This window comes from Mauremys mutica, chromosome 7 (genome assembly GCF_020497125.1).
Source record: "Mauremys mutica isolate MM-2020 ecotype Southern chromosome 7, ASM2049712v1, whole genome shotgun sequence".
In the NCBI taxonomy this organism is placed as follows: domain Eukaryota; kingdom Metazoa; phylum Chordata; order Testudines; family Geoemydidae; genus Mauremys; species Mauremys mutica.
Genome location: NC_059078.1, coordinates 64,433,459 through 64,445,640, shown reverse-complemented (window position 1 = coordinate 64,445,640; position 12,182 = coordinate 64,433,459). Strand labels below are relative to the sequence as shown.

The 12,182-nt window shown below is 42.3% G+C and overlaps 1 protein-coding gene across 7 annotated transcripts in view; it reads right to left on the bottom strand.

Annotated features, from left to right (window-relative positions):
* Positions 1-12,182, bottom strand: part of ADK (adenosine kinase) — a 566,325-nt gene that overhangs the window by 348,350 nt on the left and 205,793 nt on the right. The window lies entirely within an intron of this gene.

Here is a 12,182-nt window from a genome sequence, read left to right as displayed (position 1 = left end):
ACGGAAGAGGAGAAGGACCTCGGAGTCCTGGTTGATCGCAGGATGACTATGAGTCGGCAATGTGATGTGGCCGTTAAAAAAGCTAATGCGGTCTTGGGATGCATTAGGCGAGGTATTTCTAGTAGAGATAAAGAGGTGCTAGTCCCGTTATACAAGGCGTTGGTGAGACCTCATTTGGAGTACTGTGTGCAGTTTTGGTCTCCCATGTTTAAGAAGGATGAATTCAAACTGGAACGGGTACAAAGAAGGGCCACTAGAATGATCCGAGGAATGGAAAGCCTGTCGTATGAAAGGAGACTTGAGGAGCTCGGTTTGTTTTCCTTAACCAAAAGAAGGTTGAGAGGAGATATGATTGCTCTCTTTAAATATATCAGAGGGATAAATACCAGGGAGGGAGAGGAATTATTTCAGCTCAGTACTAATGTGGACACGAGAACAAATGGATATAAATTGGCAGTCGGGAAGTTTAGGCTTGAAATTAGACGAAGGTTTCTAACCATCAGGGGAGTGAAATTCTGGAACAGCCTACCGAGGGAAACAGTGGGGACGAAGGACCTCTCTGGCTTTAAGATTAAGCTTGATAAGTTTATGGAGGGAATGGTTTGATAGGATAACGTGATTTAGTCAATAGGTCAATAACGTGCGACTACTGGTAATTAGTACCGAGGGTCAATGTTGGGATATTGAAAGTCTTTTTCCTGAGTGTCTGGCTGGAGAGTCTTGCCCGCATGCTCGGGGTTCAGCTGATCGCCATATTTGGGGTCGGGAAGGAATTTTCCTCCAGGGTAGATTGGCAGTGGCCCTGGAGGTTTTTCGCCTTCCTCCGCAGCATGGGGCAGGGGTCGCTTGCTGGAGGATTATCTGCTACTTGAAGTCTTTACATAGGATTTGGGGACTTCAACAGCTGAGTCAAGGGAGAGAATTATTTCAGGAGTGGGTGGGTCAGCTTTTGTGGCCTGCATCTTGCGGGAGGTCAGACTAGATGATCATAATGGTCCCTTCTGATCTTAAGTTCTATGATTCTATGAAATGGTTTTCGGAGAGTACGGGAACTGTGGGATAGCTACAGTCGTCAGTCGCCCCTCCCTCCGTGAGCGTCCATTTCATTCTTTGGCTTTCTGGTATACTTGTCTCAGCTCCTTACGTTTCAGGACTGTGTTGAGTCCCTGTTGTGGCCTCTGTCCATCATAGCTTTGGAGATTTTTTTCAAATGTTTTGGCATTTTGTCTATTGGAACGGAGTTCTGATAGAACAGATTCATCTCCCCATACAGAGATCAGATTCAGTATCTCCCGTACAGTCCATGCTGGAGCTCTTTTTTAATTTTGGCACTGCACAGTCACCTGTGCTGATCAGCGCTCCCCGCTGGGCAAACAGGAAATGAAATTCAAAAGTTTGCGGAGCTTTTCCTGTCTACCTGGCCAGTGCATCCGAGTTCAGATTGCTGTCCAGAGCTGTCACAATGAGATAGCTCCCAGAGGCCAATACCGTCGAATTGCGGCCACACTAACCCTAATTTGAAATGGCAATACCGATTTCAGCGCTACTCCCCTCGTTGGGGAGGAGTAAAGATATCGATATTAAGAGCCCTTTATATCGAAGTAAAGGGCTTCGTTGTGTGGACGGGTGCAGGGTTAATTCAGTTTAACACTAATAAATTCGAGATAAACTCGTAGTGTAGACCAGGCCTGAGGAACAGAAGTGAGAACAGCAGAATAAGGACAATGCGCTTCAAAAAAAAGTCTTGACAAATACAGTGAACTGGTAGGTAAAGTCCCCTGGAAAGAAAAGCTAAGTGATAATGGAATTCAGGAGAGCTTTCAGTTTCTCAAGGAGACAATATTAAAGACAACTGCAAACCATCCCAATGTGAAAGAAAGATAGGAAGAATTGTAAGAGGTCAATATGGCTCCATTAGGAGTTCTTTGACCTGAAAATCAAAAAGGAATCCTACAAACCTTAGAAACAGACAAAGTGCTAAGGAGGCATACAAAAGAATAACAAAAACAGAAAGGCTAAGGCACAAAATGAGTTATATCTAGCAAGGGACATAAAAGACAATAAGAAGATGTTCTTTAAAGACATTAGGAGCAAGAGAATAACAAAGGACAGTATACAGGTTTTACTTAGTGGGGAAGGAGAACTAATAACTGATAAGATCAAGAAGGATGAGGAGCTGAATGACTATTTTCCTTCAGTTTTCACTAAAAAGGTTAATGATGACCAGATACTCAACACAATTATCATCATCATCATCATCATCAAGGGGAAGAAACATTCATCAACACAAGGAAAGAAGAGGTTAAAGAATATTTAGCCTGCTGGAGCAGCTCTAACCAGGCCAGAGACATCCTCCCCTGGCCCTTCCCAGATAAGGTGGGAAGGGATGGGATCGGGAGAGTGTGGGGGTCCCAGGCTAGGGGTGGGGTCATGTGGGGGTGGTCACAGGGGTTACGCATCAGGGTAAGCAGCTGGCATGCCAGGACACTTTGTTTACTTAGGTTTACCTCAGTGGACACTCAAGGTAAACAAACCATCTCGGCCCACCAGTGGCTTATCCTGATGGCCCAGAGCCAAAGTTTGCTGACCCCCTGAATTATAGGGTTGGCTTATGAATGGATCATAAAAATTTTCCATTTTTACTTATCCATCTTGGGGGGGGTCAGCTTATAAACAAACCAGCTTATGATCGAGTATATACGGTTCCTTTTGCCACAGTCTTACATGACATTCTCATAAGCAAGCTAGGGAAATGTGGTCTGGATTAAATTACTGAGTTTGGTGCACAACAGGTTGAAAGACTGTACTCAAAGGTTACATCTGCAATACACACTCCTTTCAGCAGCATGTAGAATACACACATTGCACATACTCCTAGGAAGTGTATAAATAGCAGCGGGGATGGTGAAGTACTGCTTAGGCAAGCAGAGAAAAGACACACCTGAACCCTGTGGGTCTGTACCTGGGTATGTACTCTACACGCCCAAGCAGCATCTCCCTTTTATAATGCTATTTTCAGCAGTGTAGCATCCTGCTCCCTCCCCGCTGCTAGAATCTTCTCTCAACAGATGGAAAGGCTCCAGCAGCAGGGAAAGAATTTGGCCAGTGGAGAGTTTCCCTACAACGGTGAATGACTCTGGTAGTGGAGAGGGAGGCAGCAGGGAAAGATGCTTCTCCCTCACCAGAGAGCCTTTCACTGAAACACATAGCTATGAACCGCAGTGTGGATGCAACCCGCATTTCACTGCGATGTGTAGCTACATGTACCTACATGCTGCTGCAAGAGGTGTGCAGGAAAGACCTAGCGAAAGAGTAGTTATCAATGGCTCTCTGTCAAACTGGGAGGGTGTATCTCATTGGGTACTGCAGGGGTCAGTCCTGAGTCCAAAACTATTCAATATTTTCAATTAATGATTTGGATAATGGAGTGGAGAGTATGCATATAAAATTTGCAGCTGATATCGAACTGAGAGGGGTTGCAAGCACTTGGGAGCATAGGATTAGAATTCTAAACAATCTTCACAAATTAAAGAATCTGTCTGAAAAAAATGGTGAAATTCAGTAACGACAAGAGAAAAACACTTAGGATGGAAAAATCAAATGCACAACTACAAAATAGGGAATGACCAGCTAGGCAGTAGCACTGCTGAAAAGGATCTGGGGGTTACAGTGGATTACAAATTGAATATGAGTCGTCAACTTGATGCAGCTGCAAAAAAGGCTAATATCTTCTGGGATGTATTAACACGAGTGTTATATGAAAGACACAGGAGGTAATTGTCCCACTCTACTTGGCACCAGTGCCTGAGCTGGAGTACTGTGTCCAAGTCTGGGCCCTACACTTTAGAAAAGATGTGGATAAATTGGAGAGAGCCCAGAGGGGAGCAACAATGATGAAAGATTTAGAAAACCTGACCTACGAGGAAACAATAAAAAAAACTGGGCATGTTTAGTTCTGAGAAAAGAAAACTATGGGGGGACCTGATAACAGTCTTCAAATAGGTTAAAGTCTGTTATAAACAGGACTGTGATCAATTGCTCTCCATGTCCACTGAAAATAGGACAAGAAATAATGGGCTTAATCTGCAGCAAAGGAGATTTAGGTTAGATATTAGGAAAAGCTTTCTATTAGATAAGCGCTGGAATAGGATTCCAAGGGAGGTTGTGGAATCATTGGAGGTTTTTAAGGACAGGCTGAAGAAACACCTGTCAGGTATAGTCTACATTTACTTGGTTCTGCCCCAGAACACGGGGTTAGATTTGACTTCTTGACACCTCTTCCAGTCCTACATTTCTGTGATCCTATGAGTCTATTCTCCAGACTGCTTAAGTTAGCACATCTTCAGCTAATATATTTGGAAATTTTAGATATAGTATTCTATATGTTGTTCTTCACTTTCTAAGACAAGCTGCTTGGAGTTAATCATTAATCTAAAATTGCAGCAAAAAAGTACCTTCCCCACAACACACAGTGTTTAATGACAGGAAAGTCTGATGTGAACTCTGTTTTGCATCACCATCTGCCACATCCTGCTCTGATATTTATAAATATAGTTGTGTTGTTGATATTTCCACAATTGCTCCAGGTGTAAACCATTAGGACAGACAGCTCCTTATGATCGCATCGGTGGCATTTCTTCCTTCAACATGCAAGCAGAGCTGGCCTTCTCACAGTTGACCAGAGCAACACCTACTAAAAGACCTTTTAACCTTTAACTTATTTTTTCAGGTAAACAAAAGGTCCTCCAAAAGGATCAGCATGGTGAGAGTTTTGTTTTATTTTATATATGCACACTCCCACAAACAAAGATCAAGTTCAGAGATTTTAAAAAGCCTTTGATTTTCACAAGTTTGTTTGAACACTTTCTCCCAAAATTCTAGTGTTAATTAGACTGTTACAAAGGTCATGTTTTGTCCAGTTCACTAATTCCTTGCATAATAGTATAATATATCATTTAAAGACATTTTAGTTCTTTTGAGAGGCAAGATTTAGAGTCCTGGATTCTGAAGTCCTTTCTCCACCCACACTTCAGGTCTGGCACAGACAGCAACAAAGCAAGCTACCCTTCTACCCTATGTCCCTATGTCCTGTCAATTTGCATAATCTGTGATGAGGAAGTGCCACCTTTAGAAGAGAAAAAGGAATAGGGTTTTCATGCTCATTTAGTTCTTAACTAGTAAAGATGCTACCTTTGGATCCAATCCAGCAAGTTGCAGAGCACTCTTATGACTTCAGTGGGAAATAAGGGCACCCAGCACTATACAAGATTCTTGCAGGGAGTATGAGAGCACTGAATTAGGAAGTTGGTGTCAAGATGCCAGGGTTGGAACTGCTCAGTGGATAAAAGGATTCCTTCCTACACAATCCCTGAAATGCAACTCTTGATAAGTCATCTCTGAGCATCTCCCTTTACTTGTTTCTATGATTTATGACTCCACCCCCCATAGCAACTGAAGGATTAGGGGCTCTTCCTCCCCCCTTGCTCATCTCACTTCCACTAGCCCACACCCCCTGCTAGGAATGCTTTTTCCCCACCAACCATACTACCCTCTGTAAGGGACAAAGTAGGAAGTTATAACTTCTCGAGGATCCAACTCTAGCTTCAGTGTCATAACCAAAGCACCACCAGGCCCTGCCTTCGATCAGGAGGTGGGAGTGGAGTTGGGAAAGAGAAAATACAAGAAAAGCTAAGATGCTAATCTCAAAATGGAAAGAAAATAACTATTCAGTATTTACTCTAAAGCACCTAACTATTTAAGAAGTGTGGTCAGTGGTACAATCAAAGAGTTTCATTTTTTTCATGTATTTTTAACTTAAGTCTATCCCAGTATTCTGCTAATTTAAGCATTTTTATATTTTAATAAAAAGTATTTCTGTTCTCTTAAGGAGAAGACAGTTTTGACATGACGACTTCCACTTGCACTAGCACTTGAACAAAACTAAAATTTGACATTCTAAAGCTGATACATTGCTGAATGTTTACGATTACCAGTTTGAGCAGGAGGTTGGACTAGATGACCTCCTGAGGTCCCTTCCAACCCTGACAGTCTCTCTCATTTATAAAGAAGGGTATTGTAATAAAAAAAAACAACGTCTCTTTAATCATTTTAAATAATACCATGAAAAAACAAAAAAGTAGTACATAAGATTGGGTAGTATCAGGGGCGGCTCTAGGCATTTTGCCGCCCCAAGCACGGCAGGCAGGCTGCCTTTGGCGGCTTGCCTGCAGAGGGTCCGCTGGTCCCGCAGGAGGTCTGCCGAAGCCGCGGGACCAGCGGACCCTCCGCAGACAAGCCGCCGAAGGCAGCCTGCCTGCTGCCCTCGCGGCGCCGGCAGAGCACCCCCCGCGGCTTGCCGCCCCAAGCACGCGCTTGGCGTGCTGGGGCCTGGAGCCGCCCCTGGGTAGTATCTGAAATTAGTTATTATCTGACAGTGGTTTAGTGGATCACATGAAATCAACTTGTGGATCCAGTACATCTTCCACTTGGTCCACATCCATATACAAAACAATTGTGAGAGTGTAGTGATTGTCTGGTTTCATCTACATAGCTGTTATTGGAGCATTAGTTGGTCCAGGAAAAGATATTGCCTCACACACTTTGCATATACATACACACATATACCTGCGTTCATTCAAAAGAAACACATAGGGATAGCTATAAATGAACATTAATGTTATTGAAAAATACCACAGCAAACCTGTAATTGAAGGTTACATTTCTATTGGTCTTTAAGCAATTAATCATTCCCATTTTTATTATGTACTTTTCAAATACTTTATACATTTATCTTCTAACGTGTTTACGCTAAGCTGAATAATCTGTACATTAGACCAAGAAGGAGGGGAATCTAATTTTTTCTTGATGAAAACTGACAATCAAAACCAACATGCTAAAGTTAAAAAAAAAAATCTATTTGAAAATAGTTATCTACTAAATGTGATTTCTATATTTATCCTATTTTTAAGCTAATACAACAGCATAAAGGGGGAATAACAGTGATGGTTATGTTTCTAAAAGGCTGAAAAAGGGAAATGCAACTTAAAAAGCTGCTGAACTTGTGAGCAGGAAGTCCTTGAAGTTAATTGTATTGTTGGGTTGCAGAGGGCTGCCATTTCTGTGTGTGAGAGATGGGCTCTTCAACCCCACATCACTGTTGAAGGGGTTAAGGTAGCTCAGAAGAGGCAAATTAATCTCATTGGCATCTGGGGAGAGAATTAGGCTTGACTGATAAATTACTAATTGCTGATGAAGCCCTGCCGGAGCAGAAGTTGGGTAACGTATAAAGCCAGGAAGTTTGCAGCAGAAGTGGGCTGCAGGGAGAGAGTCTACAGTTGCTGTCTGGGCACAAAAAGGTGGGTAGGAGGAAACCCGGGGAAAGCAAAATCCCTGGAATCCTGTCCCTGACAGAAGGTGTTTACCCAGAGGAGTTGTGAGGAAGAAAGCCTATGGAAGGCAAAGCAGGAAGAAGTCCAGGGAAAGAGCAGTGAGGGTTGAGCCTGTGCAGACCTTGGCTGCTAATTATGAACTCAGAGTAGTGCACAGGCCTGAGTTCCCCTGCCAGCCACTGGACAATGGTGCAGGACTGGTGAAGGCAGCATTCCAACAGTTGGCCCGGTGAGACTTTGATGGCAGAAGGAGAGGACCATATAGTGACTTAGAAGGAGGGCTAAGTCACAAAAGAGAACACCCAAGTCCAGGAGAGTGAGAAGGGCCACAAGGCAAGCAAGAGATAGAAGGAGGCCCTACACTAGATCCCAGACCCAGCCACAAAGGACTGCCCCACCAGTAAGTGAACCCTGTCAACATGGGGTCCCAAGATCTCAGCTCTATTATTCCAACTGCAAACACTACTTTAACAGTGAAGCCACCAAATCTCACATGGAGAGGTTCAGATCTTCTGTAGAACCATCAGTTCTGGTCAGTAATGTTGCTTCCAACTACACTGAAAAAGGCATAATTCCAATACACCAAGAGCAAAATATGATCTCACCACTGGGGGGACTTGTTCCATCCCTTGCTGCTAGAATCACCAAGAGCACAAGTGAGACTGGGCTAGAAGTTGATATACTGCTACAAGAAGCAATTATTAGTAGAGCATCCTGAGCTATAAAAACGAAAAAGTAACATAAGGAAATTAGCATTTCTTATGTGTAACAATAGTATATATGCAAAAAAGCACACTATACCTCAAGAGAGGATAAATGGGAAAGTTCCTGGCTACAAGAGGAGCAACAGAGACTATTGCTGATCCAATTTAAAGGCCATATCAAAACCAAAGGACTGGATAGGATTAGTTAATGGTAATCTGCAGCAAGCACATGTCTTTTGGGATAATGATATTACCAATGCTTTCAGCCATCATTCAACTTTAAAGGGAAAACTGTTTTCTTCAAACTTGTGACATTGTATGTCATAGAATGTTGGACTACTTCAGGTATGGAAGCAAATAAGATTTCAGACGGTCTGCAGCTCGTAAAAATCCACATGTTTGCTGAAGTAGTATATCTACATATTCTCCTATATCCCTTTAAAGTGAATCCCTTCCTGGCATCTGAGTTCTTTCCCTTTCATGCATCACCACTAGTAATAAAAAGATTACGTGGGACAATAATTTCATCAATTATATCTATAAAATGTCACTGAAAGCTAATGAGGTTTCACAGGTATATCTTAGGGCATCAACTGGCCTGCAGAATCTTTACTATGGTGATGATGTTGAAGACAGAAGAAGCCAGCTTGACTCTGGGTCTCGGCTGGGCTTGCAAGGTAGCCCATTAAAATAAAAATAAAAATTGAATATGAAGGCATTGAGACAACAAACATGGAACTCCATGGTGCACTTTTAAAGGATAGTGGATTTAACCTCTATTATAAATGTCTGCTCAACCTTCTCTCTGTGCCACCCAGCAGGTTTGGGTGCTGCTAAAATGGAAAGGAGAAACAGATTATCTGATTTTAATGTTGACAAATTCAGCTTAATTGAATATTGCAGAATTTGATTGAATAATTGTAAAAGGATAAAATTCTAAAATGTAGATTAGATCAACTATAAGGTCATGAGGAAATATAGACTAGATGAGTACCGTTGGGTTCTGCCTACTATGACAGCCAGTTTCAATTCTCCTTACACTTTCCTTACAAGGAAGTGTTTATGTCAAAGCTCTTTTTGACAGAGCTGGAGGCCATAACAGATTCTACACATGTCAATGTGGTCTTAACACTGGAAGCACTTAAGAAGAGGAAAATCCTTCCTAGACATGCCTAGGTTCAGCTATTTAAGGATATTTACTTTCCTAATCCCTTGATGATCTCCTCTAAAAATAATTGGAATTGTCGGAGGCATTTCTTCTCAAAAATTTCCCGGAGATTCTTTTGTTAGTTCTAAAACTGTAGAAAAATCTGCTATATAGACTATGCATAGATAATGAATTATTCAATTTATGTGAGTAAAAAGACCAATAGGTGGCTACAGTTGTACCTATGATATGATACCTTTGTCACTTGGGAATGAAGACACCTCATAATTGAGAGCAGAATGCAGAAGTGGTATTTAACTATGCCATCATGCTGTCTACTTTCAATGCTTACTTTCATTTGGCATGGTATGGCAGAAAAGAAACTAGAATTGCTGCATTCTTGCTCTTATTTGGAGAATTACAAATTCAGAGTGTAATAGGGAACACAATCTTTTTTTTCTTTTAAATCCCTATAGCATACCCCAATGGTAACCCATATCTATTGAACTTTTTAATGCAGAAAAAGAGTCACATAAAAAAAATAAGGAAAGGAAGGCAGGCACAAAGCCCTAAAAATCAGATACAGTAGGCGTGAAAGTGACTGGAAATTCATTTTTATCAAATGTACAATCCCACAACAAGGAAAATATTTTAATACCATTGTATCAAGCAATGGATTGTTCTCCTCTTAAATACTGAGTTTTGTTATCCTATCTCAAAGATCTATCAACTAGAGACATCAGTGATGAAAATGACTGTGGCATAAAAAGACTTTGACATGAAGGGAGATAGAAAAGATTAGGACTATTTAGTTTAGAGGAAATGATATGAAAGAACATGATAGCCATATGTAAAATAATGAATGGTACATAGAGGGTCAATAAAGTACTCCTTTTAGCCCTCATCTAATACAAGCAGAAGAAAAAAATCAAAATTAAAAAGCAAATACTGTTTTACATAATGGAAAATTAATCTATGAAACTCATTGTTCCAAGGAATCAAGGAAGCAAAGAGCTTAATACATTTCAGAAAAGGATTATACATGTATATGAGTAATAAGATCATCAACAGCTAGGATAAATAATATACAAACAGATTTAAACACTTGTGTTGCAGGTTATAAAAAAAGTCAATTACTAACTGCCTAGGGTTCAGGAAGAAACTTCCTCATTGGCATACTATTCCATAACTGCCTTTAACAAGAGTTCTTGCACCTTACTCAAAAAAACCAAAACCAAAAAACCCTAATACTGGGCCACTGTCAAAGACATTGAAATATGGATCACGGATCTGATTGGTATGGCAATCCCATATTCCTGTGAGATCATCGGTGTGTTTTTTTTTAAACTGAAATAGAATACCATTGCAATTTTTGAAATTCTCATATTAATAATACGTAGTAATTATATGTTCTACATTTTCAAAACACTATGAAAACTTTAATACAACAATCTTCCTGTGACATAAGCAAGCATTCATCACCACAAACGGGAATTTGAGAGGGAGTTTGTGGGAGGGAGACGTAATATAATCACTATGGTAAGGAAGGGCCACGTTGCCAGTGCCAATGCTGCTTATGTCCCCTCCACCTGCACCTGTATCCAGACAACCCAACACTGGATGCCTCTACTCATACCCTGGTGTGGATTCGCAGAGACTGTGGCCTGCATTTCCCAGTCACAGAAAGCCAGGCTAGGGGGACCATCCAGTGTGAAAGATGCTTGCTGGTGGAATCTCTCAGGAAGCAGGTGGGAGAGCTACAGGAGGAGATGGATAGGCTGAGGAGCATCCGTGCCCAGGAGGAATTCCTTGAGAGTATTCAGATAGAGACATCCATGGCTGAGGAAACTATCCAGCTACAGAGGACTGCTGTCACACCAACAGGGGAGGAGGATATGGCTCTGCCAAAGGGAGGACACTGGCTATTGGTTACTTCTGGCAGCAGGCAGTGCTTCACCTCTACTCTTAACCTACTCACCATAGTGATGGAAAGCTGATATGCTGCCCTGGCAACAAGTGATGAGAAATCATCCCCAAAAGGTAGAAGAGGAGAAGCCATGTACCCCCAAGGCTGGGAGAATCGCAGCCACCACTCCCAGGAGGAAATGTAGGGTAGTGGTGGTTGGTGACTCTTCTGACGGGGACAGAGGCACCCATCTGTTGCCCTGACATGGCATCTCGGGAGGTATGCTGCCTGCCAGGAGCCTGTATCCAAGAAGTTACAGAGAGATTGTTGAGGATCATCCGGCCCTCTGACTACTACCCCATGCTACTCATCCATGTGGGCACAAATGATACTGCAATGTATGACCCTCAACGGACCAGAAGTAACTTCAAGGCTCTGGGAGTAAGGGTGTAGGAGTTGGGAGTGCAGGTGGTGTTTTCCTTGATCCTTCCGGTCAAGGGTAGGGGCCCAGGCAGACACAGATGCATCCTGGAGGTGAATGCCTGGCTACAACCATGGTGTCGCCAGGAGGGCTTTGGCTTCTTTGACCATAGGATTCTGTTCCAGGAAGAAGGACTGCTAAGCAGAGACGAGGTCCACCTATTGAGGAAGGGGAAGAGCATATTTGGATACAGACTGGCTAACCAAGTGAGGAGCACTTTAAACTCTGTTCGAAAGGGGCAGGTGACCAAAGCCCACAGGTAAGTAAAAAACATGGAGACCTGGAAGAACAGTCAGACTTTGGGGGGAGCATGGGCTGTTACAGCAGGGATAAAGGAGACAAGACAGAACTGGGGGCAGGGAGAAGGTCAAATCAGATCTCAGATGTCTGTATACTAATGTGAGAAGTATGGGGAATAACCGGGAAGAATTCGAAATACTAGTAAATAAACACAGCTATGAGATAGTTGGCATCATAGAGACTTGGTGGGATAATACGCATGACTGGAATATTAGTATAGAAGGGTACAGCTTCCTCAGGAAGGACAGGCAGGGAA